This window comes from Myotis myotis, unplaced genomic scaffold (genome assembly GCF_014108235.1).
Source record: "Myotis myotis isolate mMyoMyo1 unplaced genomic scaffold, mMyoMyo1.p scaffold_m19_p_1, whole genome shotgun sequence".
In the NCBI taxonomy this organism is placed as follows: Eukaryota; Metazoa; Chordata; class Mammalia; order Chiroptera; family Vespertilionidae; genus Myotis; species Myotis myotis.
In genome coordinates this window covers 130,057,310-130,069,268 of record NW_023416313.1, presented here as the reverse complement: position 1 = coordinate 130,069,268, position 11,959 = coordinate 130,057,310, and the positions used below count along the sequence as shown (strand labels likewise).

The 11,959-nt window shown below is 44.3% G+C and overlaps 1 pseudogene; it reads left to right on the top strand.

Moving 5' to 3' along the window:
• Positions 1-721: 721 nt before the first annotated feature.
• LOC118670687 overlaps positions 722-11,959 on the top strand; it is a 50,710-nt pseudogene continuing 39,472 nt past the window's right edge.

Here is an 11,959-nt window from a genome sequence, read left to right as displayed (position 1 = left end):
TAGTTTAAGTTTAAAAAATTTGGCTCTCAAAAGAAATTTCAATCGTTGTACTGTTGATATTTGGCTCTGTTGACTAATGAGTTTGACGACCACTGACCTAGCCCAAGGCATTCAAAGGAATGTGCTGCGCAACTATTGCCAGATGAGCTATCTGATCAAAATTAACTAAGAGTTCAACCATGAAACTGAAGACTTGGGAACCGTATGATCATTAGTAGGGGAGGTATTATGGTATAGGGAATAATCTGCTGGTTCTGGGCCACTGCATGGTGGTATACAGGTTGGCCCAGCCCAGGGTGCCTGGCTGAGGAGGCAGGTGAGAGCTGAAATCCAGGCCAAGCACCACTGGCTGAGGAGTACACCCTAGAGCAGTGATGGCGAACCTTTTGAGCTCGGCATGTCAGCATTTTGAAAAACCCTAACTTAACTCTGGTGCCGTGTCACACAGAGAAATTTTTTGATATTTGCAACCATAGTAAAACAAAGACTTATATTTTTGATATTTATTTTATATATTTAAATGCCATTTAACAAAGAAAAATCAACCAAAACAATGAGTTCGCGTGTCACCTCTGACACGCGTGTCATAGGTTCGCCATCACTGCCCTAGAGTGAAGTGGTATTTTCTGAGAGAAAGAAACACCTTTTCCTAATGTGCTCAAAGGTACCAAATAAACTAGCAGCAGTCCTAGAAGATGTATCCTGAATCCATCAAGGACCAATGGGTCGAACTCAGGTAAGTCAATTCACCTCTCCAGGTTTGTTACCAATAATCTTTCTGGATAGAAGCTACAATTATTAGGTAATTAACTTCTTTGCTATTCAATTTCTTTACTACAAAAGGGAGACTTCAGAGGAGTGAACTCACCTTAGCTCCACTCCAGCCCTGCTTGCCTTCTTGCACGTAACACATGCATATTTCATTCTGCATATGCTTCATGCCTCAAGCATATACCTGCCACAGGACCTTTGCACTCACTATTTCCTTTACGCACCACATGACTCCCTTCCTTACTTCATTTAGGCCTCTGCTGGTAAGACAGCTGATTAGAGAGACCTTCCTTCACTGATCATTCTGCTTAATACTTTATCCCCTTATTTATACTTTATTCCTATACACAGCTTAATTTTATTTATATAACTTCTCACTTCCTAACATTGTATTGTTTGTTTACTGTTTCTCTCCCCCACTGGAACAAAGGCCCATTGTACATTGTTTCATTTGCTGCTGCACCCTCAGCATCCATTGCCTAAGCTCATAGTAGATGTTAAATAAATACTTGTTGAAAGAATGAACTTTTCTCCTCATGTTAGACCTGTCTTCTACAATAGGATGCTTAGGCATCTTGTGGGTTCTTTTGTGTGTAATTTTATTTCCTGGCCTTACCTGGAGGTGAAGGTGAGACTAGTGTTGCTTCAGGATACGTTCTGGTCCCCTTCGTATCGGTGTCACCATTTTCTAGGACAGTGATGGCCAACATCTGACACGCGTGTCAGAGGTGACACGCGAACTCATTGTTTTGGTTGATTTTTCTTTGTTAAATGGCATTTAAATATATAAAATAAATATCAAAAATATAAGTCTTTGTTTTACTATGGTTGCAAATATCAAAAAATTTCTCTGTGTGACACGGCACCAGAGTTAAGTTAGGGTTTTTCAAAATGCTGACATGCCGAGCTCAAAAGGTTCGCCATCACTGTTCTAGGGCATGGCTAGAACATAATGTGGCAAATAATAAATGAAGCATTTTGTTTAAAACTGACCAATGTAAAATTTCTACTTTTTGCCCTGTTCATCTTCACCTGCAAAACTACAAATTCTTCAGATTGCAAACTCATGCTTACCAAAATGTTTACACTCTACATTAATCATTTGAAAACGAATCTCTTTGTTTTCATTCTAATTTCAGTTAATATTTGGGAAAGAGCCACTCTTGTCCCTGTCCCATGTGATTTTCCGTTGCTGGCCCTTTTCCTATTTCTCTGAACTCTCTACTACAATCTCCATATCCTCCAGCCCAGTTCTGGGTAGTTCTTTAGGTGGGCAGCATTCAGAAGCTCACCATCTCCCTTCTTTTTTGAAGAAACTAGTCATTCTAATACCTATGGTTTGGGTACTTTTATTAAATATGTGCCTGAGTAGACAAATTATCTCACTTTCTGATTCTCCTAGCTGAAAGTAATTCCTATTTGTGCCCAGGAATAACTTCTAGCTCAGCTTTTAATTTTGACTTTAAGGACTCCCAGACGGTGGGAGATCAAAACAGGAATTAATACCACTGAGACTCACATTACTTATTTTTTCTGCCAGTTACTCCCAGGAGCGCAGGCCCACACCTCTCCACTCAGTATGTGTTCCTTGATACAGTAACGCAGAGAGATGTGTCTTTCCTGTGAGGTTAGCATTCTGTGGAAATGGGATGGTGGTGGGTACCTGGTCTAGATGTTTTTAAAGTTTTCAGCATATATTCTGGAACATTTACTAGCCCCTAGAAGACTCGTAAAATATAGATTCATAGTTGAAATACCCCAAGTGAATATTAAACTCTTCATTGTCAATTCCTCCGTCAATGTTTGGAAAGAAATTTGAGAGAAATATGGAGATAACTTTTATATCAATAAAACAGTAGCAGTCCTTCTTTCCAGCCATATGAAGGACTTTGTCCCTAAATAGCTAAGATCCACATCAGTTTGAATTGCCTCATGTGAAACAATAGTATGATTTCATTATCTGAGCAAAGCAACTTGGTCTCACTGTGAGAAGCTCATTAATTTGAAGTGGAAAATAACAGCTCAGAAAAGGATGGGTGGAATTTTGTCTTCCTCTTTTTCCTGTAAACTAGAGGGAAATGGCTTTTGGCTGAAAGATGGCTTGGCAAAAGGTTTGACTCTTCAAAGGAAAAGCCCTGTCAGGAGCAGAGAGCTTATGACTGCCCAGAAAGCAAAGAGTGAGGTAGGAGCCACACACCTCTATTCATTTGTCTCTCAGCTGCTTACATCACAAGAGGGATTCCATTCGGCTCACCTTTTCTAGGCAAACATTCTCCGAGTGTCCTCTGTGAGAGCGTATGGGACATTAGTGACTCACTTCAAATTTCCAGATGCCCATCTGTGCTTTTCTCTCTTTTCCCTCTTACTGTTCCATCCAATTCTAGGTTAATGTTGTTGGGTGGGTGAGAAGAGGCTGGGAGAGAAGTAAAGAAAAAAAAATGATAAGAATTCCTAGCTTTAAGAAAAACCCAGATATAATGAAAGCAAAGTTTAAAAAACTAGTAGATGGTATGTATGCTCCCATCTGCAAAGAGAAGCAAATTGTATGTCAACCCTACTTGCATAAGCAGCTTATTTTTTTAGTTTCTTTCTTACATTCTTTTCATCACTCTTTTTCTCCTACATCCAACTTTTTTCTCCTTGATTTTTCTCATCCTGTTTCATTTTTTCCTCCTCCAACTCCTCCCTTATATTTTTCTTTCTTATTTAATTTACTTATTTTGTCCTTCAATGTCTCCTTCCTCCATATTTTTTTCTCCCCTACAGTAGGCAGGAGGTGGGAGAAAGTTCTGGATTCCCTGTCCCACAACATGTGGTTGAAACCAGCTATGAAGCAAGTCTGGTTTATGTGGTAGCAACAATAAAATATTTTAAAACCTCTTTTAATATCTCCATATTGTCCCTTTACATTATAATTTTTTAAATTGCACTGTTATAATATATTTTTTAAAATATTTTCATTGATTTTTAGAGAGAGAGGAAAGGAGAAAGAGAGAGAGAAACAATGTGAGGGCAGAACATCGATTGGCTGCCTCCTGCATGCCACACTGCCCAGGGCTGTTATAATATTTATTTAAAAGAATATTTAAGAATTTTTGGCTTGTAAAGATTTTGGTACTATTTAAAAATCAAAGCTAAGATGCAGGGTAGCTTCATAATTGTAGGTTTTATTTTACCTCTTTGATTTCTTTATTAGTTTTATCTTTTTATAGTTTTTCAAAATAGTTGGTATAATAGATCCTTATAGCAATATCTATATTATAAAAGTTTTCTTGGCCTTAGCTAGGTAGCTCAGTTGGTGAGAGCATTACCCTAATATGCCAAGAGTTCAGTTTCAGCCTCTCATCAGGGCACATACAAGAAGCAGCCAATGAGTGTGTAAATAAGTGGAACAATAAATCAGTGTTCCTTTCTCTCTCAAATTAACACATAAAAAGGAAAAGTTTTCTTAATTATAATCATTATGTTGGCTAATTGCTCATTTTCTTTAATGATTCAGTGATATCAGTAGTTAAGAGCACATTAAAGAAAAAAGGCAGCACGTTCTACTTCATTCTTCCTTTGGGATATTTTATGACTTGTGTTGCAGTGCACTCTTACTGGGACAGTGCCTCCTTTCGCCCACAGGAATTCTGTCCCGCGTGGGAAGCTCTCCCTCTTTTCCATGCCAGTATCTAAGTAGCTCTTTGCCCAGGTCTGTATACAACCCTCCATATTACTGCCTTCGATGGTGTGACTTGACTGGGCTTCAGGGTGCTGGGACAGCTGGTGAAGCAATATTTCTGCGTGTATCTGTGAGGGAGTTTCTGGAAGAGAGCAATATCTGAGTTGGTGAGCTGAGTAAAGCAGATGGCCCTTCGCAATGTGTGCTGGCATCATCCAATCTGTTGCTGGCCTGAGGAGAACATAAAGAAGAAGGCAACTTTGCTCCCTGGTGGACTGGGACATCATCATCTGCCCTTGGACATCGATGCTCCCTGGTTCTCAGACTGAATTAAGCTACTGGCTGCCCTGGTTCTCCAGCTTGCAGACAAGCAGGTGGTGGGACTTCTTGGCTTCCATATTATGTAAACCAATTCTTATAATCAATCAATCTCCCGACATATATGTATTTATCTATACTCTATTCTAATATGAAGTATGTCTCTGAGTATTTCCTTATGTTAGATTCTGTAGGCTCATGAATAATAGTAAAAATGATTTAAAGGGTTTATGTAAAAGGTAATGTGACATCGTGTGATAATCATAGTGACCACATTCTTTCATATTCTACTTTCATAAAAGTAAAATATGCTGCCTATTGAGAAAGGAAAGTTTTCTGAGAGGGCTAAGGCTGAGAGGGGGGCATGTGATAAGGGAATTGGGAGACTGGTGGAGAAAGATCTGGAAGGTTGGGGAGGGCCGCAGTGTGTAAACTGTGGGAAAGCAGGCACAGGCTTGCAATGGGGAGGAACGGTGCTGGGAAAGAGGCCAGTCACAGAGGAAATGATGCAGACGAATGGGGCAGAAAGTGCATTAACAGGGTGTAGAAAAGGTTAGAGGAAATAGCACAGGTCTGGTGTTGGCTGCTTCTATTATTTAACAGGTGTTAAAAAAAAAAAAGAAAGAATAGAAAATGGGAAAAACCAGGGGACTATTCAAAGGACAATTTGTTGTTTCTAATGAGCTCCCAAGAGGTGAGCTTTAGAAATCTTGGTAGTAAGATGATGATTCCAAGAGGCATGCCGGGAAGAACGGAAGGAGCGGTCAATCTGCAGTCTATTACTTAAGGAGTGTCCAAAAGAAAAGAGGAAGACTGTGGCAGCACTCTGTCACAGTGCCAGTGGGCAGGCCATGGACAGAGCCTGAGATCTCTTCTTATTACTGAGATGTGAAATGGTAGCTGGTGATTTCCTAATTATGCGGTTAAAATAAAATTGAGTTGCCTCAGTTGAGTAAGAGAATGAACAGGTCCAGGGTAAAGAAAAGGAATGTGTATTTGAAGAACTATGGTAAGTAGAAGTGGGATAAGCCATTCTTCTGGTACACCTTACCTGGAGGATATAGAGACTGTGGACATATTAAAAAATAAAGTCTCCCTGAATATTCATCCCCAAAGCATCACATATTAATTCACTTCATACAAAACTGCTAGTTTGAGGACAAAAGCTGCAGTGGAATTGACTTGGGGCTGGGTTTGGAAATGAAGCTGTCAGTGTTTGCTGATTGCCCAACAGGGGAAATGCTGCAGAAACCATTAGCTGAAAGTGTACTGAGTTCAGCTCTCTAGCATAGATCAGCAACCATTTATGTCAGAAGAAATAAAATTGGTCAACCTCTTTAATATCTGTCGTTCATACACTTCTTTAATGTTTTGGGTTTTTCATCTGTGAAGAAAGATAATAGCACCCACCTCTCTCTCTCTCTCTCTCTCTCTCTCTCTCTCTCTCTCTCTCTCTCTCTCTCTCACGCACGCGCGCACACACACACACACACACACACACACACACACACACACACTGTTTTGTGAAGAGTAATTGAGATAATGAATATAAAGCATTTGGCCCAGGCTGAGCCAGGTGGCAGGCATTGGGGAGGGCGGGGAGGGAGTCCCAGGGGCCTAGGGGCCTATGGAATGGCCTGCAGTCTGAGGAAGTGGAGCCCAAGCCTGAAGAGAAGCTGCCCTGGTCCCTTGCCCTTTCTCCTCCCCTTAGCCCAGACCAGGGCCAGGCTCTGGAGCCCAGGCAACCAGGAGGAGAAGGGAAGAGAAGGAGGGAGGAGGAAGAGGGAGGAGGTAGAGGGAGGAGGAGGAGGAGGAAAAGGAGGAGGAGGGAGAAGCCAGGATTGGTCAAAGATGAAAGGTGGGCACAGCACCACTGAGGACCCAAGCTGGAAGCGATCAAAACTTGAGTCAGCGAGATGGAAGAAGAAGATGAGAAGCTAAAGGAGTTACAGAATGAGGGGAGAAGCAGATGAACGTAAGTCCACCTCCAGGCAATGCAGGGCCAGGGATCATGGTGTTGGGGGAAGATGGAGGCTGTGCCCACTCCATCCATGTTGGCAATGTGGACTGTGCTGCAAGAGCAGACGAGCTGAGTGCACACGCTCCTGGCTGTGGTTCCGGCCCCGAGTTACCATACTCTGTGGCAAATGTAGTGGCCATCCCAAAGGTTTTGCATATCTAGAGTTCTCAGACAGTCAGTGAGGACTTGGCCTTAGATGAGTCCCTATTTAGAGGAAGACAAATCTAAGTGATCCCCAAATGAACCAACAGACCAGGCATCAGCACCGCAGGCCGGAGTTTCCTGCGTGCCCGCCTTGGTGCTAGGACCATAAACTACAACAGTTCCCATCTCCATTCTACAGTGATTTTTGTTGTTGTTGTTGTTAATCCTCACCTGAAGATATTTTTTTTCATTGATATTTAGAGAGAATGGAAAGGAGAGGGAGAGACAGAGAGAAACATAGATGTGAGAGAGACACATGGATTGGTTGCCTCCTGCATGTATCCCAACTAGGGCCAGGGAAGTGAGGTACATACCCTTGATGGGAATCCAACCTGGGACCCTTCAGTCCACAGGCCAATGCTCTACCCACTGAGCCAAACCAGCTAGGGCCGTTCTACAGTGATTTTAACAGCAGTCCCTGGTCGGGTCTGTAGGGGCCCTGGCTAGAGTGACTTCATGGTAATTCCCTTACTTTAAAAAGTGTGTATTAGGACAAGAGAGAGGGGAATAAAAAGAGGAGAGAAGGGGGAAATGAATTTAAAAAAAGAAAAACAGAAGATAACCTTCATGGGGGAAATATATATATACTAGGGGCCCAGAGCACGAATTTGTGCACCTTGAAAGGAATTGTGGGCCGCGAGGCTGCGGTGGGCACAGGGGCAGGTCTCAGCCCATCCTCCATGCCCCTACCCAGCCCCTCCTGCTGCGGCCCCCAGTCCTCTGTCTGCTGGCAGCCCCACTCCCGTCGCCACTACTCCCAGGTGCTGATGGTGCCAGCCCCACTTGCACCCGCTGACGGTGCAGAGCAATTGGGGCTGATGCCAGCAGCGGGTGTGAGCAGGGCTGGCACTGTCAGAGGGTGTGAGCAGCGGCTGCTGCCCTGATCACCCTTCAGGATCAGGGGGAGGTGGAGAAGTCCTCAGGGGTGATTGGGGTTGGCAGCCGCTGCTCGCACCCGCTGATGGTGCTGAGCAATTGGGACCAGCTCCGGGCACTGGCAGTGGGTGAGAGAGAGGCCATTGCCAGCAGCAGGTGCGAGAGTGACGGCTGCTGGCCCCAATCTCCCCTCAGGAGCAGGGAGAGGTGGAAAAGCCCTGAGGGGTGATCAGGGCTGGCAGCCGCCACTTGCACCCTCTGATGGTATCAAGCAATCGGGGAGCAATTGGGGCCGGCACCGGGTGCCAGCAGTGGGTGCAAGTGGCGGCTCTGGCGCCAGCAGTGGGTGTGAGCGGGGCCGGCAGCAGGTGCAAGCACCAGGCGGGACCATGGCACACTGGAGCAAAGAATTTTCAGTAACCACCAGAGGCTCACTCTGATGACAGCGACCGGCACCCCGCCTTCGTCTGGCATCCCCACTTACCTGCTCTACCATCCTGCTGCGGCCTACGCCCATCAGGTTCCACGCTCTGCTCCCTGCTGCTGATGCCCGCCATATTCCGTGTGAGCCCTCTGGTGGTTGGTGGTCAGCGCACATCATAGTGACCGGTTGTTGGGTTGTTCCGCCATTCAGTCTATTTGCATATTGGGGTTTTATACACACACACACACACACACACACACACACACACACACACACACACTGTGGAAAGGGGGAGATTCCCATAACTGCTGAGGGGGCCCTGCTTTGGAGAGTAGGGAAAGGCCCAGGGTGTGGGGCAGGATGCTTCTCCTTCACTCTGGGGATTCCCATGGACTCACTCAGCTGTGCAAACTGCTGCCCCTATCTCCCTGTACCTCACCCCATTGGGGGCTGCTCAAGGGTGTGTGGGCATGATTGGTAGGAGGGTTTTTTGTTTGTTTTTTATTAAATTGTATCCAGGGTGCTGGAAGGCCACCAAACTGTTCTTCTTGTTACCTTCCCTCCACCTTCTCCCACTTTCTCAGTACCCTCCTGCCTGCTCCTGTCCGGCCAGGTCCACCATCCACCCACTCCACCCCTTTTTTCTGGCTCCCTGCTCCTCCTTTACTTTATTTCCTTTTGTTTCTTCTTCTGTTTTGAATGTCTTTGCAGATTTCTGTAGCTGGAAGATCTCCATTCTGCTCCCAGCAGCTCCAGTGTAAATTCCTCTTCCCCCTGGGGAAATGCACTACCTTGTTTTGGGGAAATTGTTTTTTTGTTTTGTGTTTTGTTTCCTTTGCCTTTTCTCCCTTTATTTGGAGGGAATGGGAGGAAGTGGGCACAGGGAAGTGAAAGGTGGATTTTGCTTTTTTTAAAAAAAAAATATTATTTATTCATTAAGATATTACATATGTGTCCTTATCCCCACGTTGCCCCCTACCCCCACCCTGCCCCCGCTCATGCCCTCACCCCCCCCGTTGTCCGTGTCCATTGGTTAGGCCTATATGCTTGCATATAAGTCCTTTGGTTGATCTTTCCCCCTTACCCCCACCCTCCCCTACCTTCCCTCCAAGGCCCGACAGTCCAATCAATGCCTCTCCGTCTCTGGATCAGTCCTTGTTCATTAGTTTATGTTATTCATTATATTCCACAAATGAGTGAGATCATGTGGTATTTATCCACTCTCCAGTTCCATCCATGCTGTGGCAAATGGTAAGAGTTCCTTTTTCTTCTTCCTCTTCTTAAAGAATACCTTTCAGCATTTCATATAATGCTGGTTTGGTGGTGATGAACTCCTTTAGCTTTTTCTTATATGCGAGGCTCTTTATCTGGCCTTCAATTCTGAATGATAGCTTTGCTGGATAAAGTAATCTTGGTTGTAGGTTCTTGGTATTCATCACTTTGAATATTTCTTGCCACTCCCTTCTGGCCTGCATGGTTTCTGTTGAGAAAGCAGCTGACAGTCGTATGGGTACTCCCTTGTAGGTAACTGACTGTCTTTCTCTTGCTGCTTTTAAGATTCTCTCTTTGTCTTTTGCTCTTGGCATTTTAATTATGATGTGTCTTGGTGTGGTCCTCTTTGGGTTCCTTTTGTTTGGGGTTCTCTGCGCTTCCTGGACTTGTAAGTCTATTTCTTTCACCAGGTAGGGGAAGTTTTCTGTCATTATTTCTTCAAATAGGTTTTCAATATCTTGGTCTCTCTCTTCTTCTGGCACCCCTATAATTCTGATGTTGGTACACTTGAAGTTGTCCCAGAGGCTCCTTACACTATCTTCATATTTTTGGAATCTTTTTTCTTTTTGCTTCTTCGGTTGGGTATTTTTTGTTTCTTCGTATTTCAAATCTTTGACTTGATTCTTGGGATCCTCTTGTCTGCTGTTGGATCTCTGTATATTATTCTTTATTTCAGTCAGTGTATGCTTAATTTCTAGTTGGTCTTTTTTCATATCCTCCAGGGTCTCACTAAATTTATCGGCGGTTTCCATAAAATTCTTGAAAAACCTTATAAACGTGGCCTTGAACTCTATATCCAGTCGTTTGCTTTCCTCCATTTCTGTCATTTGTGACCTGTTTCTTTGTCTTGGCATTTTTTATGCTTCCCTGTGTTGATAGAGTGGTTTTGTGTGCTAGGTGTCCTATAGGGCCCAGTGGCTCAGCCTCCCCAGTTACCTGAGGTGGACACTCTTGGTGCACCCCCTTGTGGGCTTTGTGCACAGTCTTGTTGTAGTTATGCCTTGATTGTTGTAGGATCACTGGGAGGAATTGACCTCCAGGCCAATTGGCAGTGAGAGTCAGCTGTGTCTGCAGTGCGAGAACTTCTGTGCTGAAGACACCCTTCTGGGGCAAGACTTGCTTCAGTGGGGCTTTGGTGCTCACTGAGTCTGTGCCCTGAGTGTGTCCCTTATGGATCTGAGGAGTTGTACTCTGGATGGTCCCCCTCTGACCACTGGGTACACTGGCTCTTGCATCTAAGGAGGTGCTAATTTAGCCTCTGCCTGAGGTTGCCCAGCAGGAGCTATGAAGAGAACTGCAGATTCCCCTTCCTTTTTTGGAGTTTGGAGGTGCCCTGATGAGGCCCAGCTGTGAAGCAATGCAAGCTGCTGTGGGGCCTTGGGCCTTCTCTTGGAAGTTCTGGGTCTGTCTGGCCCAGCTGCAATTTGTTAGGTAATTTTCAGTGTCCCGCGCTTCTCAGTGTCCCGATAATTGCCGCAAGCACCTCTGAGGGAAAGCCGCCCTCAAGTTCAGAGTTCTGCCTGCTGCCAGACAGTCCAGTTTCTCCCGGTATGAGTCCTGGGTCCCCAGAGACTTCCCGGAACCGGAGTTCAGAGCAGTCGGGAGCTTGTGACTCCCTCCTGATTCAAAAAGACAGCCGTGTCCTCAGGTACCAGCCCCTTTCTGCGCGCGCGCTCGCTCGAGCCTCCGTACCTTTGCACTTTACTTCCGCAGCTCCTCTGAGTCTCAGTGTGCTTTTCTCTTTTCTTCTAGTTGTAGAATTTACACTCAGCCAGCCTTCCTGTAGTTCTGGATGATGTCCGTTTTGTCTTTTCGTTGTATTTTTGAAGTTGTGGTGGGAGGCAGCAATTTTCCGGTGTTTACCTATGCCGCCATCTTAGTTTCTTTGCTTTTTTTTAAAATTTTTTTTAGCTCATTTCCAGGGGGTGGGAGTTTATTTTTTAATGTGTCATGAATAAAGTTGTTTTTGAAAAAAGAAAACAAAAACATTTGGCATATAGTAGGACCTAGATATGTGTTAGATCCTCAGCTTACAGGGACTGTTTTGGCAACTTACCATTGAATCTCTAATGCTTAGCACAGTGCCTGGCAAACAATAGGCATTCAACCTACACTTATGGAATGGAGGAGTGAATGAATCAATCTTTACAGCCTCACCACAGCTCAGAACCTTAACATTTATTTTAGGTTGTGGCAGCAGCCTCTTTGACTCCAAGTTTGCTTTGTTCTAATTCAACAATTTTTAACCTTTTTTATCTCATGGCACACATAAACTAGTTACTAAAATTCTGTGGCACATAAAAATATATATTTTATTTTTGGCTGATCTGATTAAAAATAGGTATGATTTTGATCTATTCACATCAAATGGCTATCATTGTGTTGGCTGTTTTCATTTTTTTTATTTGAC